This window comes from Nicotiana tabacum, chromosome 3 (genome assembly GCF_000715075.1).
Source record: "Nicotiana tabacum cultivar K326 chromosome 3, ASM71507v2, whole genome shotgun sequence".
NCBI classification, from domain to species: domain Eukaryota; kingdom Viridiplantae; phylum Streptophyta; class Magnoliopsida; order Solanales; family Solanaceae; genus Nicotiana; species Nicotiana tabacum.
Window position 1 is genome coordinate 201,404,960 of NC_134082.1, and position 27,800 is coordinate 201,432,759.

A 27,800-nucleotide genomic window follows, 5' to 3' on the forward strand; every position below is an offset into this window, starting at 1 on the left:
GTAGACTTCTATATACGATATTTGAAGTTATCTTACTCCTAACAAGAGACAAGAGGGGTTGCTCTGATGGTAAGCAACCTCCACTTCCAACCAAGAGGTTATGAGTTCGAGTTTCCCCAAGAGCAAGGTGGGAAGTTCTTGGAGGGAAGGATGTCGAGGGTTTATTTGGAAACAGCCTCTCTACCCAAGGGTAGGGGTAAGGTCTGCTTACACACTACCCTCCCCAGACCCCACTAAATGGGATTATACTGGGTGGTTGTTGTTGTTGTATGGTTAAAAGTGCTAACGGAAACAAAATGAAAGTTGTTAGTGAAATATTTACAAAGTATGATAGATGGAGTTCATCTCCTCTTTATTCATGAATTAGTTTGGGGTAGAATGAAATCTAACAGGCTTGCTCAGTCAGGTTTATTCGGTTGAACGCCGGTCGGGCTCCTCGATTTTGGGGCGTGACAAACTTGGTATCAGAGCCTAAGGTTTTAAAATGTCCTAGGATGTCTCAGAGTCGTGTCTAGTAGAGTCCTTCTTATAGGTGTATTGTCGACCACATCAATAAATTGGAGGCTACTCGGATATTTAGGAATTTCACCCTTCTTTGATACTCCAGATCGTGCGGTAGAACCCAAGATAGGGAGCTAATTTCCTCGCTATGTCTTATTCTCCAAATGAGTAATCTTGATACCTTAATCCACGAGTTTGAAGCAGTAAGGAGGGAATGACCCCACTATTGAATCTGAGGGAGATTGCCCAAGAGTTTGTTAGAAGAATGTATCAAGCCATGGAGGGATTGGTAGAACTTGCTGCTAAGGGGAGTACCCTTGTTCCTATTAATGTCTCTGCACCACCAGATCATGTAGTATATCAGTATGTTACCAACATACATTAGGGATGTGGAGTCGAGGGGTATCAATTACGCTATTGCCCTATCAACCTAAAGTCACCAGGTAAGTCACTCCTTAGTACATCAATATGAACAACACAAAATTTTTACTTGTTGTATATGTACATCCATATTGAAGAGTTCTCATAAACATGGTCTTAGCAAGATGTTGAATCACAAAACATTGCATGCACCTACTCTTTGAACGAGATGCATTATTCATGAATCCCCTCTATTACAAATTCTCCTATTTACATCCTCTTGTGGAATTGAGTTCTATAGTTATGTCCTTTAATTGAGTTATAACTCTAGGATTAATACTTTCCACTTGCTTTCCTAAATTCTCAACAAACGACTATACCCGATGAATTTCTTACAGAATCTTTTTGTTTAAATGGACAACATCTGCTCACTTGTGTCTATGCATTCACCATCGTAAAGTTTACCTATGTGGTGTCAAGTTCAATGTAAAGCATCCTAGTGTTGTGATTCTTCTAGAGTCGCTCTTTTTCTCACTGGTGTATATGGCTTCTATGGTTTGAACAGTGACTCTACTCTCTTGCGAGTATCATGAAACCTTTTCACTGTCTAGTAACATAAGAGCATTCCTTAGCACCTATCATATGAGTGCATGTCAATCGAAATGGTCACTTTTTGCATAAAGTCTCTCTGAAAATTGAGTTTCTCACATCTCCGTCATAGGAAGATCTTGTGTTGCCATCTTAGTATAATTTTTGTGTCCACTTGGGACACCCCGCAGTAAGTAGCTCACTTTGTTCCTAGTATTGTGGTTGTCCGTGACGTGGTCTTGTATTGTAATTTGGGAGTTAATATAGCATAAGCATGTCCAGCTCATTACAAATGTTTATTTTCTTTTTATACCTCCACAATATGTGTTAATTGTGTTCCTTAGTTAGCAAATTCATTGTGCTAGTTTCCCAACACTTGTTTGAAATCTATGAGAGAATCTGTACTTCTATGTGTCACTATAACACTTCCTTTCTCATAAGGACCCTCAATAGGCTCTCCGTCAAGACCAAATGCACATTTGGGGGCTATCATAGCACAACGCCTAATTCTCATGTTTTCCTGTCTTTCATTAGCATCTGGGTGCTTCTCAACTCAAAATCCATGGAGAACTCATCATGAACATCTGCAGACCTTCCATGATTATTTTATACTGTCTCATTGGGTTCGGTTGTCTTTACACGCTCAACTTCTAGAATCATTGACTATGTCATTGTCATGTGCAGGGAGTTTTGCTACCCTTGGTATTTCACCTCCCTGGGTGGATTGGAGTGTTATTTGTCCTTCTCCCCGGAGCATCATGTTAACCATTATAACCCTCTAACTAATAAATGATTTCATCCCAATATTAAAATATTCTAGCTATGTGGTTTCACTCGTGAAAGGTTTAGATTAGATGGCTTCAGAGTTTTGCACATATTATGAGCATATTGATTTGGAAGACAAGTTGTCGTATCTTTAGTTCTATCATATAGGATCAATTATCAGGAAGGATTAAGCTATCTGAAATATGATAATCTCATAAGTGCTCAATTTCTTTTCATCCTCAAGGGCTTGTGGCATAGATTCCCTGTGTCAGTTAACCTTAGGAGTGTAATTCAACTTCATGTAATATTTGAAACCCATGTCACATTCAAGGTGCCAGAGTATTCTCATTCTTGATAAACTGATTTTCCCTACATTCCAGGAGACGACTAGGTCACGTACTTGAATATTCCTCCTTAATGATTCCTATTGCCAATGTCCTAGTTACCCCTATGCCTCATTTGTCTAATAATTGATATCGTCATAATGATTAATCAAGTCAATATTGTTAGTAGTAATCTTCGTGTCTCTTAGCATATAATCTTATGAAATACTTTGCTCAACACATTAATGAATTCCTGGATAATTCTAGCCTAATATTGAACCCTGTTGTTCCCCATTGCATTAAATCTATTAGGTATTGAAGGTCCAAACATGTCAAATGGGAAGCATCACCATGTGGTCACATATATTCGATAGGTAATTTTATGGTCAATTCATGATAGCACATCTTAGTGTAATCGTTGAAGGTCATCAAAGGTTTAGTGTGGGTGTTCGCGTAGATATTTAGAATTTAGGAGGGTGAACGGTTTATTCTCAATATTTTTCCCTGAAGATGTTATGTGAGTTGATAATGAAGGTTGCATAAGTGTATTTCACATTAGGCCGCACTAGGAGTATGAAGTTTTCCCATAGTTGTTCCCCATATATTTTGTGTTTTCACATGTCTATGTCTAAGCAGGTAGTTGGAGATCCTTTGTGTATCATTCCGGTGGAAATTATTGAAGGTGAAGTTAATAGATAGTTAGATTATGCGAGGTATCTAGCTGTCATCCTTGTTAGATAAGTTTGGAGGTTGGGGTCATTTCCGTGAATGTGTTATGGAAAAGCCTGTAAGTCGAGGAGGCCACCTTTGAAGGCCGAAAGTGTCGTGGAAAGAAAATATTTTTGCTTGATTGTATAACAATTGGTTTTGATTTGAAAGGTACCTTATAGGTGTTATGATTTAAAAATGTGCAGTCCATGTTTAGGTATCATTATGATAATGTAGCGCTTGTAATGCTGAGATTAGTGTTATGGATATATATGTTGTGGTGCTTTGTCGAGTTGTGGATGTGTTGTTAGAATGGTTTTGGTGGTTCTCTGGCAGGTGGATAGGCCTAGTTACAAAAGAGATGTTGCTGAAATTTCTAAAAAATTTGGGAGTTAGTCAAAATTTAGGGACCTGAGGTAGTTTAGAAAAGAGATATATTATGTTAAGTATTTGGGGTGGACTCTACTTCTCATTCGAGGACGAATGATCCTAAGCGGGGGAGAATATAATGCCCCGGAAAATTTTTTGTTAAGCAATTTAGGATTTCGTGGTACCAGGTAGGCTAATTATAATATTTTATGTGCTATTAAAATGATGGACATCAGTTGGATTTGGTAAATAAGTGTATAAGTCATATAATAAGTAATTTGGAGTCCAAGGAAAGGCCTAAGTCTAAGTCAAATTGGAAAATTTCCTAATAGGCTAAAACTCCTAATGAGTTCGCACAAGTCCACACTTTGGACGAGTATATCTAAATACATATGAAGTTTTATGTAATGAAAACCTACTAAATGAAAGGTCTTCGAGTCTAGTTTGTAATGCTTCAAACCGTTTGTCATTTGGACATTCCTACACAAAGTTATGAACAAATTACCAAAGGCAAGATTTGCGATCAATTTCGCGATCGCAAAACGACTCTACGGACCGCATACGCTTCGCATAGTGAAGCAGAGTCAGGCAAAAATTATGTTGTCGCATGTTGATTATGTTGTCAATTATGCTATCGCATAATGATTATGCTGCAAGTCTGATGTCCACATATCGATTATGTTATAGCATAATTGCACCACATATTTGACTTCGGGGGTCATTTTTGGAAATTTTCATATCCGAACCCACTTTGATAAATAAGCTTTGGGGGTTCATTTGGGGCTATTTTATACTAAATCTAGAGAGAGGTGAGAGCATTTTAGAGAGAGAAGGAGGAAGCCTAGCATTATAACCATTCAATCTCTCATCACTCTTCAAGAATTAAGGAAACCAATCACAAGATCTTCATCTAAGAGGGAAGGTTCTATACACTAGACTTTAATTTCGAGTTTGGGGTATAAGATGGGTTATTGAGGCATGATTCTTGGGTGTAATAGTATTATGTATACATGCATGTACAAATTAGGTTTGTGAGAAGATTGTTGAACACAAATAAGTAAAGATTGGGTTGGGAATGAAGGAAAACTTGTAGAAGAGCTTTGAAATCAAGATGCATAACTAGTGTTTGATAAAATGCTCAAATGAGATGAAACTATGAATATTTTTCTAATTTGTGTTCGATTTTGTTATGTCTCTAATTAGATTGGGATTACTAGAATTTTCTGAACGTTGTAGTAACTTAAGAAAAGCTTAAACAAGGTATGTTGGCTAAACTTTATCTCTTGGAATCAAATTTCCATAAATGTTTTCATAAGTTCAAGCATGGTTGGCTCAAAGTTCATAAATCTTATATTCCGGGTTATTACCCATAAACATGACTATTCCAAAATGAGCCTTATGAATAAAGATATATATATTCTAAGTATGAGTTGCATATTAAAATATTACGGCTTTGAGTCGTGTATTAAAACGTTACGGCTTTGAGTCGTGTTTCAAATAAAGGGTAGTATGCCAAATTGTGTGAGAAAACTCGATATGGTTGATACTCCTAAATGCTCTCATATGTACTAAATTTATTTGATTGATTATGTCTAGTTGTTGGTAATCTGCAAAGATGTTTGAAATGAATTAAATGAATTCAGGAAATATAGTGTGGTTAACGTGCCGAGAATTTGAGTTATAATTGTGCCTGGGGATGCCTATGACATGAGAAAATGTGAATAGATTATGAAATGAGCCTCGACTCAACCGTTTTAAGATGACTTCAAAGAGTAGAATTTACTTAAAAGCTCTATTGAGGTATGTATGGCTAACCCTCTTCTTCTTATAATTGAACTCTTGGTGTCCGAATAATTGATGTAAGTTTTGACTTGATCATGCTAGAATTGATTGCCTTAATGTGTTGGGTTGAAAGATTTATGTTCCGTAATTGTTCTAAATGTTTACCATGTAATCATGCTATTTGAGAACGTGGTTATAATTTTCAAGCTCTTTTCCTTATGTGTGCAATGTCTTATGTGATAGAACTTATTGATATGAATGATACTGTTGTTCAAACAAATAAAAAGGGAAAGACTAGAATTATAAAATGTGCCCAAGTGCCAAAAACTACTTAATAAATGGGGATGTTTGTGCCATGTAATAAAAGATGGAAAGAAATATGAATTAAATAGATAATTGAAAGAGGTTATGTCCCAAGTGAGATGGCTTAGCCGGTCGGGCCGAGACCGAACTCCGTGCAAAAACACGGTGGCATTGTGGATGAAATCGTGAATATGGTTACGTCTCATTTGAGACGGCTTAGACGATCGGGCCGAGATCGGATGCCATGCTGTACACATGGTGGCATTTATGTTGGATTTTTTATTATTATTGTGAATTTGGATATGTCTCACTTAGGATGGCTCAGCCGGTCGGGCCGAGACCGGACTCCGTGTAAAAACACGGTAGCATTATGGGTTGTGGCACTTGGCACTAAAGATTATTTAACCTAAAGAGATGAAAAGATTAAATCGAAACGATGTGGCCCTTATATAGGGTTTCCTTGTAATCCTGTAAAGTACTTATTGATTATTTTAACTGCCTTTTATTTGTTTTCACTATTCATTCTATTAAGATTTGTGTTTGCCTTACATACTAGTACTATTCGACAGTACTAGCGCCCTTTTTTTCCGGAGGGGCTACATCTTTAAATGGATATAGGTAGTTCCATAGCATACAATGTTGGTCGCAGCTAGTGGCGCATCCTCTTTTCAGCCGACTTGGTGAGCCCTACTTCACTTCGGGGTCCTGTATCATTGTTTATCATGTACTTTGTATTTCGAGATGTAGCCGGAGCCTTGTTGCCGGTATTTCCATATTACTCTTCAGTTGTATTTAGAGGCTCCGTAGACAGGTTGTGGGTGTTTGGTATTGGAGATTAAATTAAAAATATTGGTATTTGACAAATATGTTTTTCTTCATTTCTATAAAAATTGTAATATTTTGGATATTATGGTTGAAAATGCTAACGGCAACAAAATCGAAGTTGTTAGTGAAATATTTACAAACTATGATAGATAGAGTTCATCTCCTCTTTATTCATGAATTAGTTTGGGGTAGAATGAAATCTAACAGGCTTGCTCAGTCGGGTTTACTCGGTTGAGAGCCGGTCGCGCTCCTTGGTTTTGGGGTGTGACAACGACGCTCATATAACAACAATATTACCAATCCTAAGGGGAGTTCCCACACACAAGATTAGGCAAGCCACTTACCTCAAACCAAGCTCAAATCAATCTCAAATAATGCTCTTTCATGAATATCCGACTCCGAATGGGCCAAATCTAGCCAAAACTAATTACATAACATAAATATAACTACAAGAAACTAATCTAGTAAATGGAATCAAAGTTAATGCAAGAAATTGGAAAATTGCTCAAAAAGCCTTCCCGGGCCCACGTCTCGGACTCAGGTCAAAGTTAGAAAATACGAACACCCATTCACTCATGAGTTCACTCGTACAAAAATTATCCAAATACAACGCCTAAATCCTGCTCAAAATTCAGAAATTCGGTTGGGGAACTTTTCCTCCATTTTTCCAACTTCCTCACTCAAATTCATTAATTAGATGAAGAATACAACAATAGATTAATGAGATATAATCAAAATCGAGTTAGGAATCTTTATCCAATAAATTCCTCTGAAAATCCTTCAAACTTTTGCGTAAATCCGAGCTCTCCAACTCCCAAAATGAAAATGAGACCAAACCCTCAATATTTCCCCTTTTCTGCCCTGCGATTTTGCTTACACGAACCCAAAACCGCATTTGCGATCCCACACCTGTGGGATTACCATCGCATGTCTGGATTTTCACTTAAAACTCATCGTTCGCTTCTGCGATCAAAAGTTCGCACCTGCGTGTGCGCACCTACGGACCTATGTCCACTTCTGCGGTCCCAGACTGCTCCTGCGATCCCTCACGTGCATCTGCGGGCATCGCAGATGTGGACTCACCTCGCACCTGCGACCCCAGACCACTCCTTCCAAATTCGCTTCTGTGCTTGATCATCCGCATATATGGCACCGCAATTGCGGTTCCCGCACCGAAGGTGCGAAACACCAGAAACCAGCAACATCAGAAATTCTTCTATGTCCAAATTTTCACCTGTTAAGCACCTGAAACTCACCCGCGGCCCGTCTGGACCTTAACCAAACATACCAACAAAATCCTAAAACACCATAAGAACTAAGTAGAGCCTTCAAACAACATCAAAAACACGAATTACACACTGATTCAAGCCTAATGAACTTTGAAATTTCTAAATTTTACAAGCGACTTGAAACATATCAAATCTCGTCTGAATGACCTCAAATTTTATACACAAGTCAGAAATGACACTACGAACCTAATACAACCTCCGGAAATCCAATCCGAACTCGTATCAAAATTTCGTCCGCTGGCTAAATTCGCCAAAATTTCAACTTTTCGCCAATTCAAGCCAAATTCTACTACGGACCTCCAAATCACATTCTGAATGCACTCTTAAGTCCAAAATCACCTAACGGAGCTAACGGTACCATAAAAATTTAAATCTGAGGTCGTTTCACAGGTCGACATTCGTAGATAAATATGGGACTTGGGTGTATGCCCGGAATCGGAATCTGAGGTCCATAGCCCAAGAAATGAATTTTTAAGTGAAATTGTTTTCAGAAATTATTTAAGGAAATTTGAAGTGAAAATTGATTAGAAAGCAATGGTATCGGGCCCGTATTTTGGTTCCGGCGCCCGGTACAGGTCTTATATATGACTTGAGTCATTCTTGTGAAATTTGGTTTAAAACGGACGTCATTTGACGTGATCCGGACCTTAATTGAGAAAATTGGATGTTTAAAAGAGTTTTGAGAAATTTTATTGATCTCGAGGTTTAGTCCGATGCTCATGATGTTATTTTGGTCATTTGAGTACACGAATATGTCCGTAGGATGTTTTTGAGGTTGTGTGTATAATTGGGTTGGAGTTTCGAGGGCTCGGGTGAGTTTCGAATGGGATCTGGAATGCCTTAGGCTTAGAAAGTCAGATGTTGCAGGTTAAGGAAGTAGCAGTCTTTGAACCCTCTAGTGCAGTCCGCGAGAAATCGCATGCGACCGCAGAGGGGCCAGCGCGGCCGCGGTTGCCTTTGTGTGGTCCACGGTGGAGGCTGTGCGGCCGCAGTCGCCTTTGTGCGGTCCACCCAAAGTGCTGAACTGTAGGTCTTCAGGGAGGGGCCAGCGCGGCCGCGGTCGCCTTTATGCGGTCCGCGGTGGAGGCTGTGCGGGCACGGTCCATTTGATGCGGTCCGCACTAGGGTCTGAGAGGGGTATAAATAAGTGGGAATTTCAGTTATTTTTTACTTTTTCAAAACCCCAAAACATAAGAGGCGATTTTTCAAACAACCTTTCTTCTCCAAAACATTGGTAAGTAATTTCTAACTCATTTTCTTCACTCCTTAACATCTTTTAACATAATTTCAACTTCAAATCAAAGATTTTCATGGGGGAAATTGAGTGTTTTGGGTATAACCTAGGTTTTCTAAAATCGGGGATTTGGACCTCAATTTGAGGTCCGATTTCAAAACAAATTATATATTTGGATTCGTGGGGGAATGGATAATCAAGTTTTGGTCCGAACCTCGAGTTTCGACCACGTAGGCATGGGGGTGATTTCTGACTTTTGGGTAAAACTTTAGAAAACTCATTTCATGCATTGGGGTTGATTCATTTAGCACTTATTGATGTAATTAAGTAACTTGTAACTAGATTCGAGCGGATTGGTAGTGGAATCAAGGGGTAAAGCTATAGTTGAGACTTGAGTGGTGATCAAGGCATCGAGATAAGTGTTTTGTCTAACCCTAGCTTGAGGTATTAGGAGTTGAGTCATACTTGCTACTTGTTTTGTGTTGAGTATGACGTATAGGCATGGTGACGAGTATCTATACGTTGGTGTCAAGCATGACCGTGAGTCTTAAATTGAAAGTTTTTGTGTTCTTAAATGACATTTGGGTGCTTTACTTAATGATCTTCTATGATTGAGCACTTTCAATAATTGAACTGAGTACAAGTTGAGTTGAAGTTGGTTATAGCTGATTCTCCCTTGTCGGGATGACTAATTCAATATTGTTGTTCCCTTGCTGGAAAGTTATTATATTATTTATGTTCCCTTGCCGGGATTTCTTGTGATTGTGTGATGAAATGTAAAAGGGAGCGGGTGGTACGCCTACCACAAGATATAATGAAATGGGAGCGGGTGGTATGCCTACTATAAGATATAATAAAATGGGAGCGGGTGGTATGCCTACCACAAGATATAATAAAATGGGAGTGGGTGGTACGCCTACCACAAGATATAATGAAATGGGAGTGGGTGGTACGCCTACCACAAGATATAATGAAATGGGAGCGGGTAGTACGCCTACCACAAGATATAATGAAATGGGAGCGGGTGGTATGCCTACGACAAGATATGCTGAAATGGGAGCGGGTGGTACGTCTACCACAAGATACGAGAAATGGGATCAGATTGCACACCTGCAACAAGATGAAACTGAAAGTGAAAGTTGCCTTATTTCTCTTTATCCGTGTTAGAAGTTAAATTGTAGTTTCCTTACTATTCATTGGTATTCTGTTTTATCTGATATCCCCGGAGCATGTTTCCCATTTCCTAGCTTTGATTGCTTATTACCTGTTTACTTTTCCGCCATATAGTATATAACTGCACAGGTTTATCTAGAGTCTGGTCCTAGCCTCGTCACTACCTCGTCGGGGTTAGGCCAAACACTTACCAGCATATGGGGTCGGTTGTGCTGATACTACACTCTGTGCTCTTTTGCACAGATCCAGGTCTTGGACAACAGTAGTAGCGCATGAGCCAACTTTCAGTCCAGTGAGACACTGAGGTAGCCTTACAAGCGTCCGCAGGCCCGGCATCTCCTCTATCTTTATTTCAGTCTGTTATCTCATGTATTCGAGACAAACAGTTTATATTTTTCTTTCAAACGGTTGTATTTAGTACTCTTAGAAGTTCGTGAGTAATGTGACACCAGATCTTGGGTAGAGACATATGTTGATTTCCATATTATTGTTCAGTTTCTTTAATTTAAGTCTTCCATACATTTATTAAATTTCGTTGTTTTCTTGCTATCACTGATAATCGTTAAAAGAAGTGATTTGTTAATGAAGTAAGCTGTTAAGGATTGGCTTGCCTAGATCACATTAGTAGGCTCCATCACGACTCTCGAGGGTGGGAAATCCAGGTCGTGACAAGTTGGTATCAGAACTCTAGGTTACATAGGTCTCACAACTCACGGACAAGCTCAGTAGAGTCTGAGGGATCGGTAGGAGACGTCTGTATTTATCCCCCAGAGGCTATAGAGTTAGGAAAATCTCACATTTGTTCTTTCTTGTCGTGCGGATTTGTTCCTCAAATGCTAATTGGATTTCTACTCTGTTCTTTCGCAGATGGCGAGAACACGCGCTTCCTCATCTATCGCTTAGCAGCACGAGCCCCTAGTAGCAGCTCCCACTAGGGGCAGAGGCCGAGGTCATGCTAGAGGTCGAGGTAGGGGCAGAGTTCAGCCACGAGCAGCAACACCAGTGGTGGAGCCTCATGTTGATTTTGAGGAGGAGGTTCCGGCCCCAGCAGTTCCGGTGGGCCCAGCTCAGGTCTCAGAGGGGTTTATTGCTACCCCAGTTCTTCAGGACGCTTTGATCCTATTGGTGGGCCTCATGGAGAGTGTCACCCAAGCAGGTTTGCTTCTTGTAGCCCCAACCACTTCTCAGGCTGGAGGAGGGGCTCAAACTCCTACTACACGCATTCTAGAGCAGGTAGCTCCTCAGATTCAGACTCCAGCGATTTAGCCAGTTGGAGCTGTTCAGCCGGATGTAGTAGCTCAAACCGGTAATGGAGCGGCTATGTCTGCCGATGCTTTGTGGAGGCTGGATAGGTTCACCAAGCTCTTCACTACTACTTTCAGCGGTGCTTCTTCAGAGGATCCACGAGATTTTCTATATAGCTTTCACGAGGTTCTTAGGAACATGGGTATAGTTGAGACCAATGGGGTTGATTTTGCTACATTCTGCTTGTCTGGATCCGCCAAGACTTGATGGAGGGATTATTTCTTAGCTAGGCCAGCCGGGTCGCCATCTTTGACTTGGGAGCAGTTTACAATATTATTTCTGGAGAAGTTTCTCCCCGTTACTCAGAGAGAGGCCTATCGGAGGCAGTTCGACCCCTCCAGCAAGGTTCCATGACGGTCACCCAGTTTGAGACCAGGTTCATCGACTTAGCTTGCCATGCTCTTGTCATACTTCCTATAGAGAGAGAGAGAGAGAGAGGGTGAGGAGGTTTATTGATGGTCTTATTCTGCTGATTCGTCTTCAGATAGCCAAGGAAGTCGGGAGTGAGATCACTTTTAGGAGGCGGCCAATGTGGCCCACAGAGTTGAGATGGTTCTGTCACAAGGAGGTGGTCAGGTGTCAGATAAGAGGCCCCATCATTCAGGCAGATTCTATGGTACCTCGTCTGGAGGTAGAGATTTATATGGTAGAGGCCATCCTCCTAGGCCCTTTCAGTCAGCCCTTTAGGCTTTTCATGGTGCTTCAGGTGGCCGTGGTCCTCGATTCAGTATTCTGATCAGCAGTCCTTCAGTACACCACCAACACCTATCAGTGCACCGCCGCTTCAGAGTTTTCAGGGTCGTTAGTCCCAACAACCGAGGGCTTGTTTTACTTGTGGAGACACGAGGCACATTGCTAGGTATTGCCCTCGGGCTTCGAGCAGCTCTCCCCATCAGGGTTCCCATGCTATGGTTCAGGCACCAAATGTTCCACAGCCCGCCCAGCCAGTTAGAGGTGGGGGTAGAGGTGCTAGAGGTGGAGGTAGAGGTCCTAGAGGTGGAGCTCTGGCCGTCAGAAGTGGAGGCCAGCTAGCAGCAGGCCATCCTAGAGAGGTAGTTCAGGGTGGTGGGGCTCAGCCTCAATGTTATGCTCTCCCAGCCAGGCCCGAGGCTGAGGCTTCAGATGCAGTTATTACAGGTACAGTTCTAGTTTGTGATAGAGATACTTCAGTGTTATTTGATCCAGGGTCTACATACTCGTATATGTCATCTTATTTTGCACCGTATTTGGTCATGCCTAGTGATTCGTTGAGTATTCCTATTTATGTGTCTACGCCGGTGGATGATTCTATTGTGGTAGATCGAGTCTATCGCTCTTGTGTAGTTGTGATTGGGGGTCTTGAGACTCGTGTGGATTTTTTGCTTCTAGACATGGTCGATTTCGATGTCATATTGGGGATGGACTGTCTATCACCTTACCACGCTATCTTGGACTGTCATGCCAAGACTATGACCTTAGATTTACCGGGTATTCCTCGTTTATAGTGGAGAGGGACACTTGGTCATTCTACCCGTAGCGTCATTTCTTATATGAAGGCTCGGCGTATGATCGAGAAGGGGTGCTTGGCCTATTTAGCTTATGTTCGTGATTCTAGTGCGGAGGTTTCCTCTATTGATTTTATGCCTGTGGTTCATGCATTTCCTGAGGTATTCCCTTCAGACCTGCCGAGTATGCTGCGCGACAGGGATATTAACTTTTGTATTGATTTGGCTCCGGGCACTCAGCCCATTTCTATTTCACCGTATCGCATGGCCCCGCCAGAGTTGAAAGAGTTGAAGCAGCAGTTGCAAGACTTTCTTGAGAAGGGTTTCATTAGACCTAGTGTTTCTCCTTGGGGTCTGCCTGTGTTGTTTGTCAAGAAAAAGGATGGTTTGATAAGAATGTGCATTGATTACCGGCAGTTGAACAAGGTCACCATCAAGAATAAGTATCCACTGCCGAGGATTGATGATTTGTTCGATCAGCTTCAGGGTGCCAAGGTATTTTCAAAGATTGACTTGAGATCTGGCTACCATCAGTTGAGGATTAGGGCATCTGATGTCCCTAAGACAGCTTTCCACACTTGGTACGGGCATTATGAGTTCTTGGTTATGTTATTCGGGTTGACAAATGCCCCAGCAGCTTTTATGGATTTGATGAACCGAGTGTTCAAGCCTTATTTGGACTCATTCGTGATAGTCTTCATTGATGATATTCTGATATATTCCCGCAGCCAGGAGGAGCACGAGCAACATCTTAGAGTGATTCTTCGGACCTTGAGGGATAGTCAGTTATATGCTAAATTCTTGAAGTGTGAGTTCTGGTTGAGTTCAGTTGCATTCCTGGGTCATATTGTGTCAGCAGAGGGTATTCAGGTTGACCCAAAGAAGATTGAAGCAGTCAAGAACTGGCCTAGACCAACATCAGCTACAGAGATTCGGAGTTTCTTGGGATTGGCAGGCTACTATCATCGGTTCGTGGAGGGGTTCTCATCTATCGCAGCCCCGATGACCAGGTTGACCCAGAAGGGTGCCCAGTTCAGATGGTCGGACGAGTGTGAGGCAAGCTTTCAGAGGCTCAAGATAGCTCTGACTACGGCACCAGTGTTAGTATTGCCCATGGGTTTAGGGCCTTACATAGTTTATTGCGATGCTTCCCATATTGGTCTTGGTGCAGTGTTGATGCAGGATGGCAAGGCTATTGCCTATGCTTTGATGCAGTTGAAGATTCATGAGAAGAACTATCCGGTCCACGATTTAGAGTTGGCAGCCATTGTTCACGCATTGAAGATTTTGAGGCATTATTAGTAGGTGTTCACTGATCACAAGAGTTTTCAGTATTTGTTCAAGCAAAAGGAGTTGAATTTGAGGCAGAGGAGATGGTTGGAGTTGTTGAAGGATTATGATATCACTATCTTATATCACCCGGGAAAGGCCAACGTGGTGGCTGATGCTCTGAGTAGGAAGTCAGCCAGCATGGGCAGTCTTGCTTATATTCCGGTCGGTGAAAGGCCGCTTGCGTTGGATGTTCAGGCTTTGGCCAATTGATTTGTGAGATTGGATATCTCTGAGACTAGCTAAGTATTAGCTTGCACGGTCACTCGATTTTCATTATTGGAGCGTATCCGTGATCAACAGTTTGATGATCCTCATTTGTGTGTCCTTAGAGACACGGTGCAGCGTGGAGGTGCCAAGCAGGTTACATTAGGTGATGATGGAGTTTTGAGATTGTAGGGGCGAGTTTGTGTGCCTAACGTGGATGGGCTTCGAGAGTTGATTTTAGAGGAGGCCCATAGTTCCCGGTACTCTATTCATCCAGGCACCGCGAAGATGTATCAGGATTTGTGGTAGCATTATTGGTGGTGTAGAATGAAAAGGATATTGTTGCATATGTGGCTCGATGTTTGAATTGTCAGCAGGTTAAGTATGAGCATTAGAGGCCTGGTGGATTATTTCAGAGGATTGAGCTTCCCGAGTGGAAGTGGGAGCGGATCACTATGGACTTCGTTACTGGACTTCCGCTAACTCGGAAGAAGTTCGACGCAGTTTGGGTCATTGTTGATAGGATGACCAAGTCAGCGCATTTCATTCCTGTGGCAGTCTCCTATTCATCCGAGAGGTTAGCTGAGATCTATATCCAGAAGATTGTTCGCCTTCATGGTGTGCCTGTGTCTATCATTTCGGACCGAGGTACGTAGTTTACCTCGCATTTCTGGAGAGCAGTTCAGCGAGAGGTGGGCACTCAGGTGGAGTTGAGTACAGCCTTTCATCCCCAGTTGGACGGTCAGTCCGAGCAGACTATTCAGATTCTGGAGGATATGCTCCGAGCTTGTGTCATTGATTTTGGAGGTTCGTAGGATCAGTTTTTGCCTTTAGCAGAGTTTGCCTACAACAACAACCACCAGTCGAGTATCTAAATGGCTCCTTATGAGGCTTTGTATGGTAGGCGATATCGATCTCCGGTTGGATGGTTTGAGCCGGGGGAGGCTCGGTTGTTGGGTATGGATCTGGTTCAGGAGGCCTTGGACAAGGTCAGGATCATTCAAAAGAGGCTTCGTACGGCTCAGTCCAGGCAAAAGAGTTATGTAGACCGCAAAGTTCAAGATGTAGATTTTATGGTTGGTGAGCGGGTATTGCTCCGAGTGTCGCCTATGAAGGGCGTGATGAGATTTGGGAAGAAGGTCAAGCTTATCCCTAGGTTCATTGGTCCATTTGAGATTCTTGATCGAGTAGGAGAGGTGGCTTATAGACTTGCATTGCCGCCTAGCTTATCAGCCGTGCATCCCGTATTTCATGTGTCCATGCTTCGGAAGTATCACGACGATCCATCCCACGTGTTAGATTTCAGTACTGTCCAGTTGGACAAGGACTTGTCTTATGAGGAGGAGCCGGTGGCTATTCTAGACCGGCAAGTCCGTCAGTTGAGATCGAAGAGTTTTCCTTCGGTTCGTGTTCAGTGGAAAGGTTAGCCTCCTAAGGCATCGACTTGGGAGTCCGAGTTTGATATGCGGAGCCGTTATCCTCATTTATTCCCCGACTCAGATACTTCCTTCTTCTATCCGTTCAAGGACGAACGGTTGTTTTAGATGTGGAGAATGTGACGACCCAAAGGGTCATCACCTATTTTCTTACCCATTATGTGCTTTTGAGACCTTGAAAACCTCATTTAGAGTCGCTTCGATTTGCGTGCGCAGTCCGGGCGCATAGTCGGAAAACTTAAATATGAAATTCTGTGAAAAAGGCTAAGTCTTGACTTTAAAATGAATAAATTTGACTTCGGTCAACATTTTGGGTAAACGGACCCGGACCCGTGATTTGACGGTCCCGGAGGGTCCGTAGGAAAATATGGGACTTGGGCGTATCCCGGAATCGGAATCTGAGGTCCCTAGCCCGAGAAATGAACTTTTAAGTGAAATTGTTTTTAGAAAATATTTAAGGAAATTTGAAGTGAAAACTGATTAGAAAGCAATGGTATCGGGCCCGTATTTTGGTTTCGGTGCCCGGTACAGGTCTTATATATGACTTGAGTCATTCCTATGAAATTTGGTGAAAAACGGATGTCGTTTGACATGATCCGGACCTTAATTGAGAAAATTGGATGTTTAAAAGAGTTTTGAGAAATTTTATTGATCTCGAGGTTTAATTCGTTGCTCGTGATGTTATTTTGGTCATTTGAGTACGCGAATATGTCCGTAAGATGTTTTTGAGGTTGTGTGTATACCTGGGTTGGAGTTTCGAGGGCCCGGGTGAGTTTCGAGTGGGCTCCGGAATGCCTTAGGCTTAGAAAGTCAGATGTTGCAAGTTCAGGAAGTTGCAGTCTCTGAACCCTCTAGTGCGGTCCGTGAGAACTCATGTGCGACCGTGGAGGGGCCAGCGCAGTCGCGGTCGCCTTTGTGCGGTCCGCGGTGGAGGCTGTGCAGCCGCAGTCGCCTTTGTGCGGTCCACCTAGGGTGCTGAACTGCAGGTCTTCAGGGAGGGGCCAGTGCGGCCGCGGTCGCCCTTGTGCGGTCCGCGGTGCAGGCTGTGCGACCGCGGTCCATTTGATGCGGTCTGCACTAGGGGTCTGAGAGGGGTATAAATAAACGGAAATTTCAGTTATTTTTTACTTTTTCAAAACCCCAAAACATAAGAGGCGATTTTTCGAACAACCTTTCTTCTCCAAAACGTTGGTAAGTGATTTCTAACTCATTTCTTCACTCCTTAACATCTTTTAACATGATTTCAACTTCAAATCAAAGATTTTCATAGGGGAAATTGGGTGTTTTGGGTAGAACCTAGGTTTTGTAAAATCGGGGATTTGGACCTCAATTTGAGGTCCGATTTCAAAATAAATTATATATTTGGATTCTTGGGGGAATGGGTAATTGGGTTATGGTCCAAACCTCGGGTTTCGACCACGTGAGCCCGAGGGGTAATTTCTGACTTTTGGGTAAAACTTTAGAAAACTCATTTTCATGCATTGGGGTTGATTCATTTAGCACTTATTGATGTAATTAAGTAACTTGTGACTAGATTCGAGCATATTGGTTGTGGAATCAAGGGGTAAAGCTATAGTTGAGACTTGATGGTGATTAAGGCATCGAGGTAAGTGTTTGGTCTAACCCTAGCTTGAGGGATTAGGAGTTGAGTCATACTTGCTACTTGCTTCTTGTTTAGTACGACGTATAGGCATGGTGACGAGTATCTATACGTTGGTGTCAAGCATGACCGTGAGTCTTAAATTGAAAGTTGTTGTGTTCTTAAATGACACTTGGGTGCTTTACTTAATGATCTTCTATGATTGAGCATTTTCAATAATTGAACTGAGTACAAGTTGAGTTGAGGTTGGTTATAGTTGATTTCCCTTGCCGGGAAAATTATAATATTGTTGTGTTCCCTTGCCGGGAAGTTATTATATTATTTATGTTCCCTTGCCGGGATTTCTTGTGATTGTGTGATGAAATGTAAAAGGGAGCGGGTGGTACGCCTACCACAAGATATAATGATATGGGAGCGGGTGGTACGCCTACCACAAGATATAATGAAATGGGAGCGGGTGGTATGCCTACCACAAGATATAATAAAATGGGAGCGGGTGGTACGCCTACCATAAGATATAATAAAATGGGAGCGGGTGGTACGCCTACTGCGAGATATAATTAAATGGGAGCGGGTGGTACTCCTACCACAAGATATAATAAAATGGGAGCGGGTGATACGCCTACCACAAGATATAATGAAATGGGAGCGGGTGGTATGCCTACGATAAGATATGCTGAAATGGGAGCGGGTGGTACGCCTACCACAAGATATGAGAAATGGGATCGGGTTGCACACCTGCAACAAGATGAAACTGAAAGTGATAGTTGCCTTATTTCTCTTAGAAGTTCGTGAGTAATGTGACACCAGATCTTGGGTAGGGGCATATGTTGATTTCCGTATTATTGTTCAGTTTCTTTAATTTAAGTCTTCCGTACATTTATTAAATTCCGTTGTTTTCTTGCTATCACTGATAATCGTTAAAAGATGTGATTTGTTAATGAAGTAAGTTGTTAAGGATTGGCTTGCCTAGCTCACATTAGTAGGCGCCATCACGACTCCCGATGGTGGAAAATCCGGGTCGTGACAATCATTCTACTCCTCAAATGATATGTGACTTCTTAAAATGCCTATTTTACCCTCTACAATTTTTATTTCTTTAATATAATGATACTTTTTATTTTAAATTATGTTTTTGAATTACCTGTGGACAAATTTAAGAAAAAACTTTTTGGAAGCAAAAAAAAGTGAGAAGTAATAGTCAAACATATAAGTTAATGATGTTCAATAGTGACATAAATGAGAAAAATAAAAAATTACAATAAATAATTTACTTGTATCAGTAATTTTATTAATAGCAATCAAAACTCAATCTATTTACAAAGTTGAGAGTAAAATAGAGTGAAATTTTTATAAATTATACAATGCAAGTAATAAAAATATAATGGGGTAAAATAGAGGTAGTTCATACTAAATTGTCAAAATTTATCTATTTACACTTCACGTTAACGTTAATTAAAGAGTTGAAAATGTCAAGGGTAAGACATAAAAGGATGAAAATGATAATTGTTCAATGTCACGATCCAAAATCCATTAAAGGTCGTGATGGCGCTGGACACCGCTGTCAGGCAAGCTAATAATTAAATACTTAATTTAGGTCTCTTTTTAATATTGTTGAAACCATAGTATTACCTCAATTAAATAGTAGAAGGTGGAAAAAATCAGAGTAAATAATAATATTTTTCATGATCTCAATATTGAATAACCCATAATCATCTTAGAACCCGTTGTCACAAGTCCATGAGCATCTACTAGGAAATAAAATAAAATACAACAACTGTCCGGAGTACAAATTTGGACAGGAGAGAAAATGTAAATACTCTGAAGGAGACTCTGCTGGTTGCGGGTCGTAATGTGGAATGCAGCCCACCTAAGTCCCTGTGTCAACCATGCCACCACGCCCACTAGGCCACTAGCCATATATGTGCCTCTACAACATAATGTACAGCAAGTGTAGTATGAGTACAAAAATAACGCGTGCCCAGTAAGTATCCAGTCTAATCTTGAAGAAGTAGTGACGAGAGGTCGACTCTGATACTTACTATGACCAACAATGATATACCGATAATATGATTAATCATGAATTTTTATAAGACAATCGTAAACTCAATAACATGAAGCAGGTAAATAATTCTTTTGTTAATAGGAGATTTCCAAATTTATTTTCATCTTTTAACATTTATATCTCTGGCCAATGAAGCTACATCAATTATCAATAATTTCAAAATAGTCTATTAAGTCATGTGCAAATCATGTCGAGGTCATACGACCCGATCCAATATAATATTTAAACTATGCACCGCTAGAGGGTCGAACGACGTGAACCATAGATGCATCTATTTAAATCTGCCAAGGCGTTCGGCCCGTTCCATAAAGGAAAACACAATCAATCAAGAATTCATCAAGGATCAATTATCCAAGGAAATGGCAATCTTCTTTTAAAGGTCAAGAAAGTTCGATATGATTAAAGCAATTTAAATTGACAAAAAGGTTACAAATATCGCAAGTATAGTATGTTTTTGGGTCCTAGACTACCCGGACTTAAGTATAATAGTAGCAATGCATGGACTCTCGTCACTTCGTGCGTATGCAACCCCCACAAATAAAAGCATGTATTAATTTAGTTCACCTATGAGATTAATTTCCTCTTACAAGGTTAGAAAGGAGACTTACCTCGCTCCGAAATTCCATAATCGGCTCCCAAGCCCTTCCGACAACTCAAACCGATGCCAACGCTCCAAAACTAGCCAATTATTATGCAAACCCATAAATATATACCCAAATACTCATAATAATTTAATTTATAATAATTTCCAACTCCGTTCGAAAATTTGGCAGTTAGGCCCACATCTCAAAACCCGATAAAACTCACAAAATCCGACAACCCATTCCGATACGAGTTTAACCATACCAATTTTATCAAATTCCGATAACAACTTGACCTCCGAATCTTAAATTTTTGTTCTTAAAAAGTTTTGCAAAAATCTTGACTTCTTCCATTTAAATCCAAAATAAATGATGAATATAATCATAGAATCATGAAGTATAATTACTTTCAGATATAGAACACTTACCCCAATCTATATGGTGAAAATTGCCTTAAAAATCGCTTCAATCCGAGCTTCATAGCTCCAAATATGTTAAAAATAGCCGAAACCTTGAAATATAGCTTCTGCCTAGGTATTTACTCTTTGAGATCGCGTCAGCCCAAAATTTTCCCTTCGCAGTCGCGTAGAACAAATGCCCAACTCTTCCAGATAGCCTCTAGTATAATGGTCATAACTTTTTGTACAAAGCTCTAAATTACAAATGGTTTAACTTTTTGAAAACTTGACTCTAAGGAATACCACTTTTGTGCTTTTCTCATCTCTCAGTTATTTATAGATTACGAGATATAAGCTTCCAAAGTCAGCCATGTGCAACACAAATTTCTTCTTCGCGATTTCTAAACTCTTCCCGGATAGGCTGTAGTGTAACACTCATAACTTTTTATACATAACTCCAAATGCCAAATGGTTTGATTTTCTGAAAACTAGACACAAAGAGCTACAATTGTTGTTTTGGATCTTCTCCAAATTCCTTATAGATTGCAGGATACAAGCTTCTAAAGTCGGGTCAGTGCAGCAAAAACTTTCCTCTACGCAATCGCAAAAGGCTTTCCGCAATCACGAATCACTGGCCAATTTCTCCCATTTTACTCATTGCGATCGCGACCATTTCCCTGCGATCGTGTTGCACACTATTGTAGCCAAAAACTAGCAGCTAAAAATGGCCTAGAAATTGTGATGACCCAAAATGTCATCTTTAAATTAAATAATCATCTCAGTGTTTTAAGACCTTGAAAGCGCTATCAATAATTACTCGACTTGTGTGTGTAGTCCGTATAATTTTTCGGAAGGTTTTTATGTGAAAATTGTGAATTAGAGCTTTAAAACTCAACTGAGTTGACTTCGATCAACATTTTGAGCAAACGGACCCGGATCTGAGCTTTGACTATTCTGGTAGTTCCGTATCGTGATTTGGGACTTGGTTATATGCCCGAAATCAAATTCGGAGGTCCCTAGCTCAAATTATCGCTATTTAACGGAATCTAGAAATCTAAGGCTAAAGATTTCTTAAGTTTGACCGAAAATTTGACTTTTGAGCAAACGATCCCGGATTGGAATTTTGATGATTCCAATAGCTTCATATGGTAATTTTGGACATAGGCGCATGTTCGGATTTGGATTTGGAAGTCTGTAGGATAATTTAGCGCATTTTGGCAAAAGTTGGAAAATAGAAGATTTTTGGAAAGTTTGACCAAGGGTTGACTTTTTGATATCGGGGTTAGAATCTAGTTTTGAAAATTTTCATATCTTCGTTATGTCATTTATGACTTGTGTGCAACATTTGAAGTCAATTGGACTTGATTTGATAGATTTTTGCATCGAATATAGAAGTTAGACATTCCTAGTTTCAGTAGGCTTGAATTGGGTTGTGATTTATGGTTTTGGCATTATTTGATGTAATTTGAGGTTTTGACTAAGTTCGTATGATGTTTTAGGACTGGTTGATGTATTTTGTTGAGGTCCCAAGGGCCTCGGGTGAATTTCGGAAGGTTAACAGATCGATTTAGACTTGAAGAAAAGCTGCTGCATTTTTTTCACAGCAGCATGAACAGTATTCATCAACAGTAGATGTGTACAGTAGTAGTGAATAGTAGCCATGTACAGTAGCGTGAACAGTAACACTCACGAACAGTACCGCAAAAAAATTTTGTACAGTGCATAATGAGCAGTCCGAGTTTTCTCCATTTTTGGACTTCCAAGCTCGGTTTGGACGATTTTCAGAGGCAAAGTTCACCACAAAACTTGGGATAAGTGTTTTTGATTCCCTTGTGATTATATTCCATGAATAAATCTTCATATTTGGCGTTAGATTATTGATTTTTGAAGGGAAATGGAGAAATTTACTAAAATTCCATAAAGATGAATTTTCGAGATTTGAACATCGATCCGGAGTCGGATTTGAGTAAAATTTTTATAGTTGGACTCGTAGTTGGATGGGGGTTCATATTCCGTAATTTTTGTCAGGTTCCGAGACGTGGGCCCCACGAGAGAATTTTTAGTGCAATTTTGGATTTTCAATGGAAAATGTAGAATTTCATATGGAATTAATTCCTATAATTAGGATTGACTGAATTGAATTAACTGTGGCTAGATTTGGGTCGGTTGGAGGCCGATTCGAGGGACAAAGGCATTTTGGAGTAGGATTTTGCTCGGATTGAGGTAAGTAATGATTGTAAATCTTGTCCTAAGGGTATGAAACCCCGGATTTCACTTTGTTTCACTATATTGAGGTGACGCACACGCTAGATGACGAGCGTGGGGGCATGCACCTTTGGGGATTGTGACTTGGTATGTCCCGTAGCGACTCTTAAGTTGCGTATCTGACTGAAAACTATTTGATATTCTTGTGTTTTGGAAAATATTACTATGTTTTGGGCCGAATGCCATATTTGGGCCTCGTGCCAAGTTGTTGGACCCTGAGGGGCTTTTCCTTATTATTTCCTCACTATTTTGACTTAATATCTGTACTCAGTCATGTTATATTTTTATTGATTTCATAACTCAGTATTTATTATTCCTTGATGCATAAAATAATATTTTGGGTTGAGCACCCTGTATTACTGATAGCCCGAGTGGCTTGTGAGGTTGATGACTGAGAGAGGCCGAGGGCATGATTGTGAGGTTGATGACTGAGAGAGGTCGAGGGCATGATTGTGAGGATTATATATTTATGGATCGGGCTGCACGCGAGGATTATATATTTATGGATCGGGCTGCACGCCGCAGATATATATATATATATATATATATATATATATATATATATATATATATATATATATACATACATACATACATACATACATACATATATATACATACATACATATATATATATATATACATACATATATATACATATATATATACATACATATATATATACATACATATATACACATACATATATATATATATATATATATATATATATATATATATATATATATATACATACATACATATATATATACATACATACACATATATATATACATACATACATATATATATACATACATACATATATACATACATACATACATATATATACATACATATATATATACATACATATATACACATACATACATACATACATACATACATATATACACATACATACATACATACATATATATATATATATATACACATATATATACATACATATATATATATACATACATACATACATACATATATATATATATATATATATATATATATATATATATATATATATATATATATATATATATATATATATATATATATCGAGCTGCATGCAACGATACTTATATGGATCGAGTTGCACGCCGCAGCGATATGTTGGATCGGGCTGCACGCTGCAGCGATATAGCGCTTGGGTTGTAGGAGCCCCTCCGGAGTCTGCACACCCCCAGTGAGCGCAGTCGACTATATATTTATGGATCGGGCTGCACGCTGCAGCGATTATTACAAGGTACTTATTGAGCGTGAGTGCTGAGTGTGAGCGCTGATTGATGGGAGTTGAGTCACGAATGACTGAGAGGCTTGCCCGAGGGGCTAGATATATACATATGAGTGATACGTTGCCCGAGGGGCTTGTTTTTATGAAATTACTATTTTCACTCCTCTCTATACTGAGCCTCTATTGAAAATATTGAACAAATATTTTGAACAACTTTCATTGAAACTGGAATTTTTATGTGATATTCGGAATTTAATTACGGATTTGGCTTTGTTATTTTCACTGAGATTTTTATGTTATGAGATGTATATGAGAGATAGTGATAATTTCCCGAGGGGCTTTTTATGACTTATGTTGCCCGAGGGACTATTTATGATTTATATTGCCTAGAGGCTGTATACGAGTGAGTTTTGCCCGAAGGGCCAACTATGTTTTTTTTACCATTTTTACTCACTATTTCATCACTTGTTTTGAAAACTGCTGAAAGATATCTTAAATGGATTTTTACACATCTTCAAATGATTTCCACCAAAAAAAAACTGATTTTTTGACGAAAGGGTTTGATTTATATACTACGTTGGAAGCACACTGTACTTGTTGTGGTGTTATGACGTGGATTATGTATTTTCTTACTGTTCAGTCTTTATTTACTCTTATTACTCACTGAGTTGGCATATTCACATTACTCCCTGCATATTGTGTGCAGATTCAGGTATTTCTGAACCCGATGACGGGTGTTGATTACTCAGTGGCAGGTTCATCGGAGTTAGCAAGGTAGCTATCTGGCGATTGCAGCCCTGCTTTTCTCCCTCCTTATTCTTCCTTAGTGTATTCAGTGATTTTCCTGGTTGTGTTAGTCTTGGTGTTGTGAGACAGTTGTAGTAGATGCTCATGACTAGTGACACCCTGATGTCGGGTTTTTTTTCCGCACTGTTGATTTGTTCTAAGCGCTTTTAAAGGCTTATTGTTAAATAGCTTTGATTTTATCCTAAGAATAAAGATATTGATTGGTTTTGAGTTTGTGTCGGATAGCCTAGTTTCATGATTGGCACCATCACGACCGGGTTGGTTTTGGGGTCGTGAAAGAAATGATCCGAAACCACCCCGAAACTCACTCGAGCCCCTCGGGACCCCATCCGAACATACCAACAAGTCTCAAAACATATCACGGACTTAGTCAAGGCCTCAAAACATATCAAACAACGCTAAAAACACGAATCACACCCCAATTCGAGTTTAATGAAGCTAAGAAATTTCAATTTCTACATTCGATGCCGAAACCTATCAAATCACGTCCGATTGACATCAAATTTTGCACACAAGTCACATTCGACATTACGGACCTACTCCAACTTCCAGAATCAGAATCTGACCCAGATTTCAAAAAGTCCACTCCCGGTCAAACTTCTAAAAAACCTTCAAATATATAACTTTCTCCAAATGACCCCGAAATGACCTACAGACCTCCAAATCCACTTCTGAACGCGCTCTTCAATACCAGAATCACCATAAGGAGCTATTTCCAGACTCATAATCCCAAATGGACATTGAAATACACCTCAACCCAAATTTATGAAATTCTTCCAAAATGCCAACTTCCACAATAGGCGCCGAAACACTCCGAGTCATCCAAAATCTGATCCGGACATACGCCCAAGTCCAAAATCATCATACGAACCTGTTGGAACCTTCAAATCCCAATTCCGAGATCGTTTACTCAACAATCACACTTTAGTCAATTCTTCCAAGTTAAGGCATCAGAAATGAGAATTTTCTTTCCAAATCAACTTCGAATTTCCCGAAATCCAATTCCAACCACGCATGCAAGTTATAATACCTGAAGTGAAGCTACTCAGGACCTCAAACCGTTGAACGACCGGTCGGGTTGTTACATTTTCTTATTCCGAAATGATTGTCTTTTTTCCCCCTGAATTTTCTAAAAATGAAAAGACCACTTTTAAATCAATGGTCATTGCCTTTTCCCCCATCTTGTAAAATTATGATTGCAGCCGGTAATAGTGGACGAGAAGGGTGTTGAGCTAGAAGGTGAGTGCAGTGGATATTTATGTGTGAAAAGCTCATGGCCTTCGGTATTCAGAACACTCTATAGGGATCATAAAAGATATCAGACCACATACTTTAGTGCTTTCCTGGATATTATTTTACCGGGTAATTTATGTCTGCTAGAGTCCTGGTCGTGTCAATATTTTGAACATTTTGGAACTTTACAGTAAAATTAATTCCATGTTTGCTGTATAACTTGGAATCAGTGATCATATTCATGTATAAACTCTTGATTTAGGGACAAAGATGGTTACTACTGGCTCACTGGCAGGGTAGAAGATGTTATTAACGTCATGTATACATTCCCCTTCACTTTATATCTATGTATGTACTTTTCATATTTTATTTCTCGTCTTCTAATTCCTTATCCAATGTATTTGTTTCAATGTTACCTAGTAGGAGAACTAAGAGTACTGAAGATAACATTATACTATAGAGAATTAGATCCAATTTAGGGAAGTTTGGAACGAAGCACAAAAAAAAACAATCTTTTTGTACGAGAAAAGGGGTAATAAAAAAATTACTTAATTCATTCAAGAACCTTGTGACTAGGCATTTTTTCAGTTTGCCCAATAATTGAAGTATATTCAAATGCATTGCAACAGTGGACACAGAATTGGCACAGTTGAAGTAGAATCAGCTCTAGTTTCACATCCTCAGTGTGTTGAAGCTGCTATAGTTGGTGTGGAACACGAGGTACCCTCATTCTTTATGTGCTACATAAGGACTGAGTATCACAATTTTTCCAGAAGTCTAATACTGTTGTTGAAAATGTTATGTCAGGTTAAAGGACAAGGGATATACGCATTTGTTACTTTGGCCGAATGTGTTCCATATAGTAGGAACTAAGAAAAAGCCTTTGTAAAGGTTGTGAGAGATAAGGTATGATTTTGTATAGTGCTCTTGTTAAACATGTTAGATACAGATACGAGCTCAGAGGCAGATCCAAAATTCAATCGCCGAACTGAGCACTATTAATATAGCTTAAATTTCACATGTCAGATTGGAGCTTTTGCTGCAAGATCCATTGGGCGCCGGGACTTCCAAAGACAAGAAGTAGGAAAATAATGAGAAGAATATTGAGGAAAATTGCTTCCAAGAGCTTAGATGAGCTTGGGGATACAAGTAAATTAGCAGATCCTAGTGTGGTTGATCAGCTTATTGCACTTGTTGATTGCTGAATGTTAGAAATTGCCTATTTAATTTTTTCTACTAAAAGCAGCGAATGGTTATTTTTTCTTCCTATGGAACATTAACATCTATGTATTTTAACTTGAGTATCTTTCTAAATCAAAGTCATCCTTGCAACATCAATGTTGCTATATAATTGTGAGAACTCACGTAGTCTTCTTCTATTGACATAAGAGAATCAAGAAAGAGAATTAATATACAAATTGACACTTCATCAACTTTTCATTTCCTATGTTCCATCCCAGCCTCGAGGACAAGCTCGATTCAAAGGGTTGGTGTTGTAGAATATTGAAAACAATCCAATGACGTAAAAATCAAGCAAAGATAATTCAACAATGATACAAGTAGGCAATGAGTTAATTCCAACTTAGCGAAACTACTATTTATCTTTTATTTTTTTATC

General features: G+C 39.9%; 1 pseudogene; it reads left to right on the forward strand.

Moving 5' to 3' along the window:
* The first annotated feature begins 715 nt into the window (after positions 1 to 715).
* LOC107829153 (acetyl-coenzyme A synthetase, chloroplastic/glyoxysomal-like) lies at positions 716 to 27,387 on the forward strand (annotated as a pseudogene).
* The last annotated feature ends 413 nt before the right edge of the window (positions 27,388 to 27,800 follow it).